Here is an 18,341-nt window from a genome sequence, read left to right on the forward strand (position 1 = left end):
CTCCGCTGGTTCACCGTACTCACCAGAACACCTTCCTAATATCTCCGCAGGTTCACCGTACTCACCAGAACACCTTCCTAATATCTCCACAGGTTCACCGGACTCACCAGAACACCTTCCTAATATCTCCGCAGGTTCACCGGACTCACCAGAACACCTTCCTAATATCTCCGCAGGTTCTCCCTACATATCACTTAGATTGTACATTTGTCAGGACCAAGACTCTTCTCCTAATGTTCACTTTAATGTTTGAAGCTCATATTCCCAATTTTGCGTTACATCTCATTCTATTTAGTTGTGTCTATTACCGCTGTGAAGTAGTGTGTACACACGATATGGCGCTAAACAAATATAGGCATACATACATCTGGATTTTGTGTGCTTCCACAACCATATTCTATAACTAGCAAAATATTACCTGCGTCCAGTCCTCCGGGGGGGTAATTTGCACATCTCCAGTGTGCGGCATACTCTGTATCTTCAGTCTCCTAGTAACCTCATGTCTTGTGATACATTCCCTTTCTCTGCAGCTGTGGAGAATTTGTTCAACAAAACACTTCAGCCTAAACACACTAAGCTCTGCAAAGTCAGGGAAAACATCACAGTGTTACCTAAAATAGGATCGGACGTTATGCTACCGGATTTTAACATGGTATTCACAAAGCTAATTGTTTGCAAAAGCAGCGTTCGAAATGCATCTCATTAGAATAGGGAAACGTCACGTTTATTGTAGGATACGGTCCAGTTATCTTCCAGTAATATGATGGCAGTCTTCACGTTACTCCTGGATCTCACATACTTCCTGTTGTCATATATTGTTAGGCTCTAGGTTTGGTGCACATCAGCTTAAATTAATAACAGCTGTTCAAGAGAAGGAGATCCAACAGAAGCAGAACGCTTTAAGGCAGGGGTGCTCGAATTCAGTCCTCAAGGGCCACCAGCAAGGTCAGGTTTTCACGATATCCCTGCTTCAGCACAGGTGGCTCAGTCAAAGACTGGAGCAGGGATATCCTTAAAGTTTGACATTGAGGACTGAAGGTGGCTCAGTCAGTGGCTCCCTGCGTCAGCACAGGTGGCTCAATCAGTGGCTCAGTCTTTGACTGAGCCACCTGTGCTGAAGCAGGGAGTTGGCCACCCCTGCTTTAAAGTGTGTCCAAATAAGAAAGCTTCTGATTTCCCAATACCTTTGTAATCATAGTGCCATCAAAATTGAATTGACCCAGAATTGTCTTTCCTTTCTTCCACTAAAAAATGACCCCTTGCTCTAGATTACACAGTATGAGAATAGGTCACTGTCTGTAGTTTTTTATACATAACATCCCTGTACACTGAAACAATATTGAAAATTAGATTAACCCATTCACTGCAACACAATGTGTTCCTAGGGATGCCATACAGTACATACATACATACATACATACATACATACATACATACATACATACATACATACATACATACAAATACATACATACATACATACAAATACATACATACATACATACATACATACATACATACATACATACATACATACATACATACAAATACATACATACATACACAGGGATTGTCCCTTATTTCATTGACTTGTCCCGGAAATGTCTTTCGGGTGCAGAATTGTCCAGTATGTTAGCACCTTGATGTGAAATGCATGAACTTACAATTATTGTATCTAAAGCCCTCTCCTGCCTTAAACCTCTCACTGACTGCCCCACACCCCTGGAACGCCCTTCCCCCGCAATATCTGACTAGCACCCTCTCTATCCACCTTTAAGACCCATCTTAAAACACACCTCCTAAACAAAGCGTATGGGTAGCTCCGTGGCTGATACTATACACCTCATACATCGATCTTGGCCCCTTGCAGATGCACTTACCTTAACACCCTCCTACTGTCTGTTTGTTCTTCCTACTTACCAATTAGATTGTAAGCTCTTCGGGGCAGGGACTCCTTTTCCTAAATGTTACTTTTATGTCTGAAGCACTTCTTTGTATTATTTGTTATCTATATGATTACCATGTGTATTACTGCTGTGAAGTGCTATGTACATTAATGGCGCTATATAAATAAAGATATACATACATACTGCAATGAACTCATAAAAATGTAATGGATTTCTACTTCAGTGTAATAGTTCCCTTTTCCGATCGATGTCGCCTTCCTAAAGTAATAAAGTTAGGACACTCTCTGGCCATCTCCTAACACCTTGACACCCACCCCTATAGGCGTTACGTTTTCTCCCGCCGCCACTCGTTAGTTTCGCGCACGTTTTTCCCCACCTGGCCAAGCGCAGTGACGATAAAAACCAGAGAATATGGCGGTCACGCGGGAGATACCATTCAGCTCGAAGCGTTTGCACATCATTCATCACATCACACTTTCAAACGGAATTTATGCGTTCCGTATTATAAAAAATTAAATGTGGCTATATAAAGACTTAAAGACTGTAAAATATGTATAATGATTTCCGACTCCGCTGCCATCAAAGAGGTTAAAATGAATGGTTAAAATGTTTTGGTTTTCAAACACCAACCCACAGTTAAGGCTGCATTAAAATCATACCAACAAATATTCTGCTTTGGCATAATCAAGGCATAGATAATATAAAAATTGCAGCAAAATAACTCTTGGGGTTCGACGCTACAATCTTTAAATGAACCCAGGCAGATTAGTAGAAATATTTAGTAGCTGCCGCAATTACCAGTAAAACATTATTGTTTTGTATTTTACGTATTTGCATGTTTCTCAACGACGCGTTTTTTCTTTTACGCCTCTAACCACGCGGCTTTTACGAAATACATTGCGCAAGCTTTTCGTGGGGTTTTTTCCCTGTGCACATTGCTAGGATACAATTACTACAGCCTGTAATAAATGTTTAGATTATTGGATGTTGGGAATATCAAAATGTATGCTTTTGGTGAATTAATATTTTATAGCTTATAGGCCCTGTGTGGGCTGACTGCTCCAGTGGAATGCTCAAGAAACCATGGAAACGCAGAGATATTTTCTCTTAATTGCATGAATGGTTGGCAGATAACAGTACAGAACCATGGAATTAAACTCCTATATCAAATGAATTATAATACATCTGCAATCACGGTGTTTGTTGCTTTATTGGTATCTAAGTTTATTGCTGTAAGCGTGTGCGCAAAATTTAAAACATATAAGTATAAACACCAAGTTAGACACTGTAATCATGATTTGATTAAAAAAACGCTTCTCAAATAATGTGTTTTATACCCTTGCTACCTCTTCGGCCATTGAATAAAATAAACCTGGGTTTCAGTGCTGCAGAATCCTGCAACATTGGCAGCAAATGTATTCTTTATTCAGTACATTAAATAATGACATTGACAGAACACCTCCAGTGCACTGCAGGCTCTTGCAGCTACAACAGCAGAGTAAATAGTGCATGTTACTGCAAAATGTGAGTATGTTTTGCTTTGTTGCCTAGGAAAACTGTATGCAACAATTAATTGTGCCAAAATATTAATTTCTATATGCTTAATGGGAGCAATATCTTTTTCATTAGATAACATTGTTTAATGCTAATGCAGAATAATATTCTGTATACCAAAATATATTGGATTTGGTTCAGATATGTAGAGAACACGCTGCATGGGAAAGGATTGAAGAATGTAAGAATGCAAAGACATGTTATTTATGGGGAAAATAACTTCCTATCTTGGATTTCTTTAATAAGTTTCCCTCTTGGGATTTCTGCTCCCCAACATTCTGTATGATGTAGAAGTAGACAACCCCCTGCTGGTGGCAAACAGAACACACGCACAATGGAGACTCCACTATGCTCAATGTTGTCTTCACTGAAACCAAGACCTTCATTGTGTTAGGTGGCGTCCATGCTGCAGAAGACCGCACGGAGGTGTGCTCGCGCGGTGCGATCAAATTGCCTAAAGGCAAGGATCGCGCCAATAGACTGCGTGTGCGACAGCAGGAGGGGTTCAAACTGATTCCTTGGTGCGACAGCCAGGTCACGTGAGCGGTTCGCCCAATGAGGGCGAACCAGCTCCGTGACATCCCAGACACGCCCCTAGACATGCCCCCCACATCGCATCTACCTTGGCCAGAAGACTCTCCCGCTAGACGCGAGTGATGTCGCGCACGCCACAGCGCGGTCTTCTGCTGCATGGACGCAGCCTTAAGGAGCAGAAGCTAGGCTGTAAACCAGGGCTCTCAAACTCAGTCCTCAAGGGACACCGACCGGCCAGGTTTTATGGATATCCCTGCTTCAGCACAGGTGGCTCAGTCAAAGAGTGAGCCACTGATTGAGCCACCTGTGCTAAAGCAGGAATCCATAAAACCTGACCTGTCGGTGGCCGCTGAGGACTGAGTTGGAGACCCCTTCTGTAAACCATCATTTGGATCCCTATAGGCATACCCTAATTGGGTTATTTCTATAAAGTCCGAAGTTGCCGATCGGACCGTTTTGGGGGGGGAAGGAAATCCATATTACAGCCAAACGGGTCTTTCGGCAGAAACCGGCCTGACCAGCTGCTTTGGACGTTATAGAATAAGGCCCTATGATGGTCATGGAGACTCACGTCACCACTGACTATTCCTCCTTTTACTAGTGACTGATTTACATTTTGCATGTGTTCTTCGTTAGAAAGTTATTCCGTCCAACTACCATAGGGGTGGCCAACTCCAGTCCTCAAGGTCAGGTTAAGGGTATCGCTGAAGCAGGGATAGCCTTACAACCAGACCTAGTAGTGCTCCTTGAGGACTGGGGTTGGCCTCTCCTGACTTACCACATTCTCATTGCAACATGTATTTGCCACGACCCCCACCCAGATTCATTGCAATATTGGGGACATATAACACGCAATATAATAAGATCGCTGTGGGCCCAAAGTCTCAAACCCAGGTCTGCGATAACTAAAAAATCATTCATATCGGTAAACAAAAGTCGCCACTTGCAGCAACTACAAACTAAGAGCCACACTGACCGAAAAGAAGACATACAAAGAGCGTTCGGCAACAGCCCAGCGAATGAATTTAATCTTCAAAATAATGGACACAAATGCGATTCAAGCGATGAAGTGGACACACAGAGAAACAATGTTGGGTTTCCAAACTTCTACTTGCAAGTTTTGCATATGCCCTTTGGCAATATGTATCAAAAGAAAAAAGAGCATTCCCAGTAACAGATTAAATTGCTAATCTTATTATTCACCTAAATACATCTTGCATAATACCGAAAAGGGTGAAGTCTAATTCATACCGTGTAATAAAACCAGCCATCTGTGCTCACAGTAGATTGGCATTTTATTTTTCCTTTTCAGCCAGAAGCAAACACTGATCTAGCCGAAGACATTCAGATAATATTCTACAAGATAAATTAATTTCTGTGTTGATGTTAGATTACGTTTCCTGTGGGTTTTTTTTTTAACACGAGAAGGCATTATTAATCTTTATGGTGTGTAACTTCTAAAGTTCTCTTTTTATGCGTAAAATAAAAATGAATATGCAGTGTTATTAAACTATGCCGAATTGAGTCAACCTTCAAATATTCCGATATGTTTGTCAAACAGATATATTTGTTTTGTCTTTGTAATTTGAGCACAAGAGGTTGAATCCCCAAAAATATGAGAATTGTGGTTCAGCTGCCTTCCCGACATCTAAGGACACCAGTTCATGAGATAATTGTAGTTTTTTAATGCCAGTCTCTGACACAGACATGGTGTGACGGCTTCCTATTGGCTGTCAGAGTGAGGCTGACCCATGCAGCCATTTTGTCTCCACCGTACAAGTATTGTTTCTAGACTTTCAATAATTTGAATATGTGCCTGGTTTTTTTTGCGTGTGCTTTTCTCTACTAGTCATTTAGTTATTTATTGAGAAATTTCCAAGCAGGTAAAGCCTCATGTCAGAAACATACAACTGCAATAAAATAATAGAGATAAAATGTATGGTAACCACAAGTGCTATGTATGTATGTATGTATGTATGTATGTATGTATGTATGTGTGTGTGTATTTGTATAGCGCCATTGATGTACATAGCACTTCACTGTAGTAATATACATGGTAATCATATAAATAACAAATAATATAAAACATGAATAGGAGATGGTTGTATTATGTAGTCATATAGTACATGAAACAAACAGTTACAGTTCTATATTTATTTATTGTCAACATATATAAAAATGTTAAAAAAAACAGACAAAGAACAGAAACAAGAGTAACAGCCAGGATCCGAGGATCAGAGGTGCCAGTCCATATTATTTATCAAGATAGAGAAAATGGCAAAAGCGCTCAAATGCCAGGCCAATAATAATATAATGTCAGAACCCCCATCCAAAGGAATCCGTAATCACAAATATAAAATAGTGATAATGCAACAACAATAATGGGTACTGTCCTCCTGAAGACTGATGGTGGGTAGTACAAGCCCACCCACAAACAGTCTCATTGGCAGGTTCCCCTAAGTTGGTAGAAGTACTCACTTTTCCTTGGTGTGGCTGACTGGCTGTGCTGCTTCCAATGGTGATATGCAGAAGTAAAAAGTAGCCTTGATAAAGAACGCTGTGTCGTTCGAAACGCGTTGGATGGGTCTCATGACACATTAAAGTACCTTTTTACATATTTTGATTCTGGGTCCTTTCCTGCTCCTATTTGGTCTGTGCGCTCCTCCTACTTTTTACTTCTGCGTATTATTTATCAAAAATGTCAAGAGGCAAAAAGATTGGCAAGCCTGAGATGGTAATACATTTACTCTGTTTATGACACCAGAATGAAATGTGTCGCACACAATAAAAATAGAAATCTCCCATTTGACACAGACAATACAGAGCAGGACAGTTATTGACAGCTTGCTGCATAGTGTTAATAGAGTCAGACTTTAAAAGAAGACTATTCCGTTGACAGAGGGATATCTAAGAAAAGAGGCAATCAGATACTCTTAACTAAACCACAGGGATAGATCATGTGTGGACAGATGAGTTAAAGAGCTCACCCAGTGTGCGTGTTTAGAGAAAGAAGGGAAGAGGTCCAAAACCCTGGGTTTCCAACAGAAAGATGAAAGGAAATTGGGGAGGAATTTGGAAAATAAAACACAGATCTGCATTAATGTTCCCCCATGTACCCTCACCTTTGGAAAGATGGGGTCTCATGGATTAGAGGAGCTGGTGGAGCGGTCCCTAGCACCATGCACCTGGAAGGTCTGCAGCAGCGCCTGAAAAAAAAGCAAACCTTTACCAAGGGGTTGGAGCGAAGGGGTTAAGGAAGGGGAGGTAGAGACAAGCCTTTTACAGCTCTCTGAATACAGAAAGAAGCAGGCTTGACTAGACACCATGCTGATGCAACCCTTGAACTGCCAAGGGTCACATATTGAGAGAGAAGGTGGGGAGGTAGATAGAAATAAGGGGAGTGAGCGAGAGTGAAGGGGTGAGCGTGGAGGTGGGGGAGGCAGGGAGAATGGGGAAGAGAGAGGGAGAATGGGGGGAGAGAGGGATAGGGAGGGAAGAGAAGGGGAGAGGGAGTGAGAATGGGAGAGAGAGGAAGGGAGAGAGGAGGGGTGGGGGACAGAGAGAGGAGGGGGGAGAGAAGGGGAGAAGAGTATGAAAATGGGAGTGAAGGGGGAAGAGAGAACTATGAAAATGTGACAGAGGAAAAAGTGACAGCTGTCTCTTATTTTCTGTTGCAGAGCAACGAGTTCTCTACTAGTAAAAATAAAAGGGGGGGCGCGGCTCAGGGCAGTAACACGGCCCCATAAACAGGTGTATGAAGCTCTGGTCGTAATCTCTCATTAACAGACATTTCTGTCTGTACTGATGGGCCACCCATACATTCACTGCACTGGCAAACGATTGCAGGACAGGCCATACGCTCTGAGGTTAGGGCTACCACATGAAAGGATGGATTTGCTGTGGTTGAGGACACCTGCTGCCAACGTTTTACGCGTTTGAGGGGAGGCATAGAAGGTCAGATGTAGTGCTCCCCACGTTGAGGGCCAGATTGGGGGGGGGGGGGGTGTAAACGTGGTCCAAAATGATATCAAAAGGTTGTGGCATTATGCTTGCAGCTGGGTTGCAATGGATAGCGCTAAGGCCGAGCTCATGGTGGCGGCGCGGGCGCGTGCTACCGCGTGCACTCCTGCAGCCCCAGCGATGTGTACACTAGGCTGAAGGAGATTGGGGAGGCAAACGGGGGTGTGGCGAACGCATCACGGACGTGTCACAAAGCTGGTTCGCCCTCATTGGCTGAACCAGCTCATGTGATGCTGACGTCACGCGACTGCAGCCCGAAATCTCAAATTTACTTGTCGGCCCAAAATGTAGCAGCGTCGACGCGCTAAAGCGCCGCAGGCACCTGAGGAACTTACAATAGGAACACAGGTAAGAGTCCTGGACGTGTGTGCGAACGTAGCGACGCCGCCACCGTGTGCGCGGCCTAAGAAAAAAGGGAACCAAGCCGTGGCGGTAGAATGGTACAGCATGGGGGCATAGATGCAGAAAGCTATATACAGCTTGCACCTATTGGCATATTTCCTGGACATATTCAATGCCAACCTACAAGGGGACTTGGCATAACCCTAGTAAAGATCACAGCTGGGAGCTAGGGGTGGGGTTTCGGTTCAATTTAAGTGGTCTTAATTGGTACCTCTTTAGTGGCAGAACTGTTGGTCCAGCTTGATGGGGATTCGCTGTTACTGTAAATGGGAAAAGATTGTCAGGCAAGGGACACCAGCTGGACAGCCAGGCCTGTCTAGGCACACAGAAACAAATTGCTAGGTAGGGGCGCTGGCTGTATGGGTGGGAAGAACAGTGGGTGATAGGCAGGGGCTAGGCAGCTGCCAGGGTCGGTCCGATGCCCAAAACTGCAGTCCTTGTGGTGATTTTCCCTGGTTTTATATTGGCCGGCTCAGGCTCTTTTATTGGGGTACGGGTACAGGGCAGGAGTCGTCGAGGCTGGGCAGTTTTTAATTGTGGGTAGAGTTATTTTCACAGGCTCTGCACACAGCCGAGTAATGCCATGCTCCGTTTGGTCCAATGCATATACAGCGCTATACTCTTAGACTGACATACATTATTTATGAGCAATGTTTTGCTTGAATGGAATGTGCAGCTTGCGAAGACTTGACAAAAAATATGATTAAGTGGGGAAATTGACTGAGTGGAACCATTGCCCAAACCAATTTTTTTTTATATCTTCCAGTGGAATATAGAGATATTTAGCTAGTAACAAGGTCAGATCCCTTTCCAACAAGCTGGGATAGTTCCCAGTCTGTTGGTAAAACAACGTTCCCCCCATGTTGTTGTTTTTAGGATCTATTCATTTAAATGCAACAGAAACCCAATGACTTCAACCAGTTTAAATGCTCTAAGCACTTTTATTTTATTTTTTACAGTTTAAATTATTTTTTTAATCTATTTTTTTTTCTTTACCACTGTCATCTTTTATTTCTTAGTTGATATATGGGAGCTGTATTGCATTACTGATTTTAAAGAATTGTTAGTATAAATATTATCAACACTTATCAGCAAATTCTTCCCTAATGCCTGTGGCAAAACAGCTGGCAATCTTTGATTAATTCCAGCACAGCAGCTCTGCTTCCTTTTGATTACATATAGCGTCTGTACAGTTAGTATGGAGGATGTAAAAAGCAATAGCTCCATCTAGTGCCAGTTTGTTAAAATTGCAGTAATCGTTTCAACTAAGGCCGAGTCCATAGAAGGACAGGCCGCGCTGAGCCGTGCGGACGCTCAGCGCAGAGCCCCTGCATCCTCAATGAGGATGCCTTGAGAGGGGGATCACGCGAGCGTCCGCAGGCGTGCTGAGGCTTTGTAATTTTCAGCCGACAGCCAAGCTGTTTTTCAGCGCGCTGTCGGCTGAAAACATCCAATCAGCCTGAAGCAGCGTCAACGTCACGGCGCCGTGACGTTGACGTCAGTGCGTTGCGGGCGATTGGCCCAGCGACGTCACTGCCCCTCCTCCAACCACCTCCCCCCCCCGGCTCCCTTCGCGCACGCTGGCTCGCCTGCAAGTCCATGGAATCGCGCTGATTTCAGCAGGCGAGCCTCAGCGTCAGCACGGTTCGGAACTCCTCACCCCTCTATGGCCCCAGCCTAAGCCAGGGATGGGCAACTCCAGTCCTCAAGGGCCACCAACAGGTCAGGTTTTCAGAATATCTCTGCTTCAACACAGGTGGCTCACTATGTCTCAGCTTCAGCATAGATGGCTCAAATCAGTGGCTCAGTCTCTGAAGCAGGGATTTCCTGAAAACCTGACCTGGTGGTGGACTGGAGTTGCCCTCCTCGGAACTAAACGATTGGTTCGCTGCACTAAAGTTCCCGCAATTTTTTTCAAGCATTTCACGAAACAGGTAAACATTTAAGCCAAGGCTGTTTGTTGACTTGCAAAGTTTTTTTTTTTTTTTTTTAAAGCGTTTTATTATGCAACCATTAGCACAATTTGCAAATATTCACTAATATTCAACGTTTTGTACATGCGTTAAATCGCTTTTTAAGTAAAATGTTTGCGGGTGGTGTTTTTTATTGTTGAACGTTCATATCTTTTCCACTTTCACTAAACTGGGCAAAGGTTTTATACATTCCGATACAATAAGTATATCACTGTATTGACTTAACAACAGTAATTAAAAAATGTAGAGGGGTGAAGTGGTATTATATGCTTAATCCAGGGTTGTGCAAACTTTTCTGTTTGTGCCCCCCTGTCTGCTCTCCCCTCCTTACCAGCTCTCTGGCAAACACCCCCTCCTCCCCCCCCCAAAAAAAAATCCTGTGCCCCCCAGTTTGCACACCCCTGGCTTAATCAATGAACACGCAGGCTCGGAGTAATCAATCAAGCTGATTCTAATGTAAAGCTAAGTACTGAAGCATTGATGGTAGATAGCATAACCACATGGGGAAAGAGAAGCTGTGGGTAACTACAGGCGAGTATGTGGGGCTAAGGGCAGTATAGGCTAGGATAGGTAGTGAAATTCACTAGAGGAATGAGAAATCCAGGTTTGCCTATAGCAACACATACATACATACATACATACATACATACATACATACATACATACATACATACATCACAGCCACTGGTAGTACATGTGGTATACACAGTATCAGCCTGCATACAGTGTAGAAACAGTACAGGACTGTGCTTGATTTGAAAAGGATCAGCTGATTAGCTGTAACATGGAAATCCCAAGTATGTAGGGAGGGTAGTGAGCAGAAATGAGGACGTGCCAGGTAAAATCAGAGCAATACTGATAGACCAAGGCTACACTAATTTCTAACCTGACTAAGATATCCCTCTTGCTAGTCCCTACAGCTATATCCAACTCCCACCCAGAAATTCTAATACAGAATCAGCAAATGGTCCAAAACAGGTAGCATAATGCTAAAAGCCTCAGGTTCATTTCCCTCCTGCAAGGGAGATTAGTCATGTACATAACTATCCCCCCTGGCAAATAACTAACCCCCTGGCACACAACTACTACTCCCAGCCCCCCAGGCCATACCTTCTGTCCCCCCCACATCCCATTGGGACCCATAGTGCTCTGTGGGTATTAGCAGGTAGAGGGGGGTGGGGGGTCTGCTATCCTTATTTGTCCTGTGCCCCAATATTTATGTTGGCGGCCCTGAATGTGGTTAAGTGATGCCCTGTAGACCAACAATTTCCACTGGTTTACAAAGTAGCCTCCTAAGGGTTTCTGAAGTGTCTCCAAGGGGTTCACCCTTAAAAAATATATATAATGGTAGGTCGCAGGCAGGATTATGGGTTCCTGAGCCTGTGTGGGGACTGCACACTTAGAAAGGTGTGGGTGGTATAGTTGTGAATTACAGCAGGAGCTTCCAAAGTCGCTCCCCACAATGCTTTGCATCCGCAAAGTGTGACTTTGAAAGCTCCCGCAATATATGACAGCTAATATTACCCATGCTGCCTGCACACACTGAGGGGCAGTTTGGGGCCTTATTAAGCGTGTGTGTGTGTGTGTCCTCCCCCCAACATCTCAGGACACCATACTGATTGGGATAGGGCAAACTGTTTTGTTATCAACAGTCTGAGTAGGTAATAGGATTTATTAATTAGGGGTTTGCAGAACAAATATTTTCTAGCAGGGGGTACATAATGTAAACAAGGTTAACTGGAGAATCATTTCAGTAGACAAATACGGTTTTGTAATACTGTATGGTTTTTTTCTGCATTTACCACCTATTTTGTATCATTTCATGGGCAATTGTGTGTACTGTTGTCATGTCATCAAGTTCACCACATCCTTACCACACGGGCAATCAAAGTCCTAGTTTCTCTTACCAATGGGAATCCACCCACTCACCCAACTGCTTCTGTGGCACGTTTAACATTTCTTTAATAAATTATACAATTATTGAAAGAGAAGTTATTTATTTATTTAAAAAATATTTTACCAGGAAGTAATACATTGAGAGTTACCTCTCGTTTTCAAGTATGTCCTGGGGTTAAGTCTAACTCACAACACTGAAGTAACACATGGAACATACAATATAATAATGTCTTTGTTGGTGATTAATTATGGGCCATAAACCAACTTTGGATGGAATCCTGCTGCAATTCTAAAGTGGCAACAGAACGAATTTCAGGAAAATAATTACAATGGCTTCGTTTTGTGTAGGACCAGAAGCTGCTGTTTCACATCATTCTTCCAAGAAAATATAAAGCTGTAGACAATTTTCCAACAATGCATATGAATTCTATTAAACAAAGGGCATTTGTAATATTTATGTTTTGGGTTTCTTGGTTATGTGTTGGTGGGGTTTGGTTCTAATCCTGCCACTTTAATCTCATTCTTGCTTTCAACAAATACTTCTTCACTGCACGGATTTTCCTTCCTGTCAGGGCACATGTGTCCTTAAGCACTGGTACATATGGATGTTTTTATATCAATTAAAATGATTTTGACAGTGTATGTAGCTGTTAGCAACAATCATCACTGACATTTAGAATACCAATCCTGCATTTTTTTTAAATTCCTATGGTACTGTACAAATATTTCTTCTGCTGCTGGAGTGTTTGTGTGAACAGTAAAATGTCAACTCCTACTCACTGATACAATTATGCATGGTGTGTTCTGCCACGTTAAGCAGCTAATGTGGATTTGGCTGCCATTAGACTTTGTAATACCGTGCATTTAATAAAATGAGGTGGAGGCAGAGTTGCTGACAACGGGGGGGGGACCGTTAAGTACTCTGACACCCCGTCCCTTCCCTGCTGACAGGGGCTGCTAACAACACTAATAGGCTAACCTCCACAACTGTAATCCCTCTGCTTACAAACTGTGGGGGTGGGCCTGGAGGGAGCCCCGTACATGTATTCAGCACAAAGCTGATTTATAACTTAAGGCAGGGGTGCGCAAACCTTTTTCCCTGCTCTCCCCCACTGCTCGCACCCCCCTTACCTTGTCTCAAGTGTCAAATGACGCAGTGGGGTCGCATGTGACATCATGTCACGTGACCCTGCGGCGTCATTTGATGTCACTATGGCAACGTGTCGCCCGAAGCCGTCTGAGTCAAGGTAAGGGAACTTAGAGGCCTCGCGCGGTCCCCCCGCATTTAATTTAAATGTTTTGGGGAACAGCACAGGGCTTCTGTAAGCGCCATGCCCCCCCACCCAAAAAAAATCTCGCTCCCCCCAGTTTGCGCACCCAACTTAAGGAATGACAACGTTTACATTTCGGATAATTTTTAGGCTGTGCAAACAATGAAGGTTTAAAAAGATTTCTCTGCAGTTACAGTGTGTATCTATAGCACAGGGCCGCAGATGTGGTGCCACACTGTGTCTGTACAGTATCCCCCTTAGTGCCATTAAGAGCTATGTTATATGACTGTAATAAACCCCAACACATGTATAAACTAATATTATTTACTGCTCAACAGGGATAAGTTACTGCTAAACATATATAAAGAAAAGCATAGGAGTGATTCTTTATACTTTGCCGTCTTCTGTATCAAAAATATGTTTTACACACGTTAAACAGTATATCAAACAGTCAACATCTCATTGTGATACTTTCCATGAATAACTCATGGTTGTGTCATTTCTGTTCACCTGTCCCTAAATTAGTTGCAATTAAAACAGTTCAGAGAGAGTTTATCATAATTTATCCGCTGATAAAATACAATCTATGACAATGAGCGCAAATAAATTACTTGGAAAACAAAGTTAATAGTGTTAAATATCATTAGATACCTACTCAATCCCAAAAGTAGTTAATTGCTTTACTATTATCTAAAGCAAACCATCTCTTTGAAAAGAAACCACATGTCATACAACCAGTTTGCTAACCTTATCCGCAATGTCAATATTAATTGTGCTACAAAAACCACTGTCTGTTTATTGACATATTTGCTTAAGTTCCTCATTGTAATTTACATGTCTAACCGTTCATGTCTCTCTTCTTTATGATCTTTCTAGTGATAAATGTAACCATTACATGCATCTCCCTTTATTCAATTATTGCCTCGGTTATTGATATAATATAACTTCATATATAATAATATTAACATAATGTAACCTAATATAACCCATTGATTACTAATTCATTTAAAATAAAGGTGACGCAAACCTAAGCTATTAATATTGTATTATGATAGGATGGACGATTATTTCTTGGGATAAATATACTATGGTTCTTTCTCATCCAACTTTGAGGTGCCAGGAATAACCCAACATGATTCAATGTAACTCCGTGCAAATATTTTAGTCTTCTGCAATTGGGTAGGAGTTATTCTCAGGTACAACCCCTAATTCTGGATCTCTCATGCCCTTTACACTTTGGGGGTCATTCATTTAACTGCGATAGTTCAACGGGCGTTTAAGTGTGATAGGACCCCCGATTGCCACTATCGCATTTTAATGAATAACCCCTTTTGTTTTTTCTTAACCCCTTTTGCTGCCATTGTGATCAGTAATACTAATATTCCATCTCACTTTACTAGCATTTCTTACATTGCTTACTAAACACGTGTGGTCTGCACAGGTATGCGTTATACCTCCCTTCCCTGGTTCTCTCATTCTGTCACTGATTTGCCTTTGTGTGCCCTTCCATCATGTAACTTAGTTCTCTATCTCTAACATGCCACAAAACCCAAACAGTAGAGCTCAGGATTAATATCACATCAATCAAAAGTTCAGAACTAGGTGCAAAGCGGGTGGAATAAAGACATTTTCTGTTTTACTTAAAGGAGCGATCCCTGCAATATTCTACATGTGGGTTTTTGTTTTTTTTTTGCTTTCTTTTGTTTCAAACAGTTTTTATTTGTTTTTTGAATAACAAAGATGGGGAGTTGATAGAGAATAACAAAAGGAAGGGGGTGGGGGGTGCAACGAAATCCAAACATAAACAAAGCAACAATACCCTTAAATAATACAGTACTAATATCTTTAACAATACTAATAGAAAGTAAAAAAAAAAAAGATATATAGGGTAGGGGGTGGGGGGACAAGAGGCACTATTGGTAATAACCTTAGTCATTTTCTTCATTCTTTGGTTTTGTAATATAGTTTGGTGTATAACTTTAACAATTTTTCCCATTTTAGAAACATTTTTAATTATTTATTTTTAATATCTTCCAATCAGTTTAAATGTGTATATATCTTGTACTGATGCTATATCTTCTGGAAAGTCACTCAATCAGGGACTCCGGATTTTTTTTTTAAATCTCTCCGTGGTGTTATTTATAACTGCCGTCAGTTTTTCCATTTCTAGAACGTGTCACACCTTTTTCCTGAAGTGGTTTTTTTTTTAATAAATAATACTTACTGCATATTTTTTATTATTAGTATTCAACTATTCTGTGCCTTTTTAATGGGTTTTAATATAGTGAGCATGCTTTGATTTCTATAGCAGGTTTTAGCCCACCTCCCCAGCTGAGCAGGATGTTTGCAACACTTTCCTGTTTGTTGCCTAATATTCCCAGCAGTTTTGACGCAGCCACTGGACACAGCCACCAGCAGTTTCGCTGATAAGTTAATTTACGGGGTTCAAGAAGTTAGGGTAGGGGATTGAGGATAGGGGATTTAGGGAAGGGGTTAAGATTTATAGGGTAAGGGGAAGCACTAGTATTTGGGGTTAAGATTAGGGTTTTTGTTTTGGGTACCGGGTAAGGATAGGGACTTTCCTTGGCGACAAAATGACCGTTGGAGAGATGTCCCTGTGGTGGCTATACCCCACCTGCAATTATGTGAATAAGCCTATTAGTTCATCCTGTCTCTGTCAGGTGGCGTATATAGATAGTGGGTCACAAAAAAAAAAGGGGGTGGGGGGTCACTTGTGCAAACTTTTCATGAACACATAAAGGGAATAGCTAGAAAAATTAAAACCCCTCCTAAATCTCCTTTTACCATGATGGCAAACTAACCTATGTTAGCTATGTACATTAATGGTGCTATATAAATAAAGACATACTATACAATACAATACAACCTAAAAATGTTTCGGTTGAAAAATATTTTTTGCCGATTTTTTTTAGACAACAGAGGTGGCCACCACCTCGATTTAACCCCTTACACACGTCACGGCCAATGGTTAATTGTGGGTATAGGAAGGAATGCACCTTTATCAGGTGTTTTTAAATCTTTAGCTTGGTAACTTATTCTGCTTTATCTGTCAAGTAGGAAAGCTACAGGTCCATAGTATTATCTGTGAATGGTCTCGCTTGAAAGATCGATGTTCCAAAAATGGGCTAAAACCAATTGATATGGAAATAGTAATGTTCATCTTAAAAACAATTAAAGCTGCTTTCTAGCTAGTGCAGATCCCTCACTGGATAAGTTCTGATCGACTGGGAAAAGTCTACGGGAGGCACAGACCACTAACGTTTTATGCTACTTTGACCATTATTATGAGAGCTGTATAAAGTTTTTCCAGAAAAATAGGTTCATTAAAACATTTTTTCGCAAGGTGACATTGTGACCAATGGACAGGTAGCGTTGGTCCATGTGACCTTGCTATTTATAACTTTTTTTTTTTTTAATAATTTCCTTAAAAATACATATTTTGCACAAATTTTAGTGGAAACTGTGCAAACTCAAACTGGACAAATTCACACATCTCTAATTATTCCGATTTAACATTTTTGGGATAAACATGAAACGCTGCATTGGGCCGTTTCTATGCCTTAGGGGCTACGGCCAGGCAGGGAGCGAGTGCGCTGGCACTCATACGCAATGACGTCACGCGCTCTGCTCAGCCGGGCGATTTCTGGCCGGCTAGGTGCGCGCACAGGGGGGGGGGGCGTGCCGGGGGGCGCGGCCATGTCATGGAGGTGGTTCGTCCTCATTGGGCGAGTCGGTCACGTGACGCACCAGGGAGCGCGCAAATCATATTTGCTTCCTCTGCAAGCAGCAAAGCGCTGTGCATGCGCGGGCTCTCGCTCACGCTAGCGCCACATATTGCAGCAATGTGTTTCATTGCGGCCAGCACAAGCGGGAGCGCCCCAGCATCACTCTGGACGAGGCCTAAAACAGCAAGTCTGAACCAGGGTGTCGGGACTCTCTCTAGGGCAGGGCTGGCCAACCCCAGTCCTCAAGGGCCAACAACAGGTCTGGTTTTCAGGATATCCCTGCTTCAGCACACTGACTGAGCAACTGATTGAGCCCCTAGTGCTGCTAAAACCTGACCTGCTGGGGGTTCTTGAGGACTGGAGTGGGGAACCACTGCCCTAGGGTGTCATGGCACTTGGTCACGTGCGTGACAATAATCTATTCAATTAGAAAATAAATAGGAGGGTGACAAGAAATAAAACCCTAAAGTAAAAAAAATTAAAAAAAAGAGAACCAATAAATGTCTTTAGGTAAAAAAACAAAATAGGTGGCATAAAACAAAGCTGCATTAGAAATAACAAAGGTGTCACGTGTTTAATGTGTATTTATATTAGCTGAAGGTGCCACCCTGCACACCACTGCCAGACCTGCCCCCTGCCCACCACTGCCAGTCCTGCCCCCCTGCACACCACTGCCAGACCTGCACCCTGCACACCACTGCCAGACCTGCCCCCTGCCCACCACTGCCAGTCCTGCCCCCCTGCACACCACTGCCAGTCCTGCCCCCCTGCCCACCACTGCCAGTCCTGCCCCCCTGCCCACCACTGCCAGTCCTGCCCCCCTGCCCACCACTGCCAGTCCTGCCCCCCTGCACACCACTGCCAGACCTCTCCCCCTGCCCACCACTGCCAGACCTGCCCCCTGCCCTGACCAGAGCGCTCAAGTACCTGGCAGCTCTGCTACCTCTTTGAACAGCTACGTCTCGGCGGAGCACGCTGGTTGGTGGGGCGTGTCACGTGACAGCCCCATTCCGCCAATCACAGGTCGGAGCTCGCTTT

The 18,341-nt window shown here is 42.9% G+C and overlaps 1 long non-coding RNA gene across 1 annotated transcript; it reads right to left on the minus strand.

The window, feature by feature from the left end:
• Nucleotides 1-418: 418 nt before the first annotated feature.
• Nucleotides 419-8,687, minus strand: LOC142503360 (uncharacterized). The gene is made up of 3 exons (XR_012803976.1): nucleotides 8,629-8,687; nucleotides 7,118-7,201; nucleotides 419-530 (listed from the first exon to the last, which is right to left on the minus strand). It is a non-coding gene; the product is annotated as an uncharacterized LOC142503360 (long non-coding RNA).
• Between the last annotated feature and the right edge of the window lie 9,654 nt (nucleotides 8,688-18,341).

This window comes from Ascaphus truei, chromosome 10 (assembly GCF_040206685.1).
Source record: "Ascaphus truei isolate aAscTru1 chromosome 10, aAscTru1.hap1, whole genome shotgun sequence".
NCBI classification, from domain to species: Eukaryota; Metazoa; Chordata; class Amphibia; order Anura; family Ascaphidae; genus Ascaphus; species Ascaphus truei.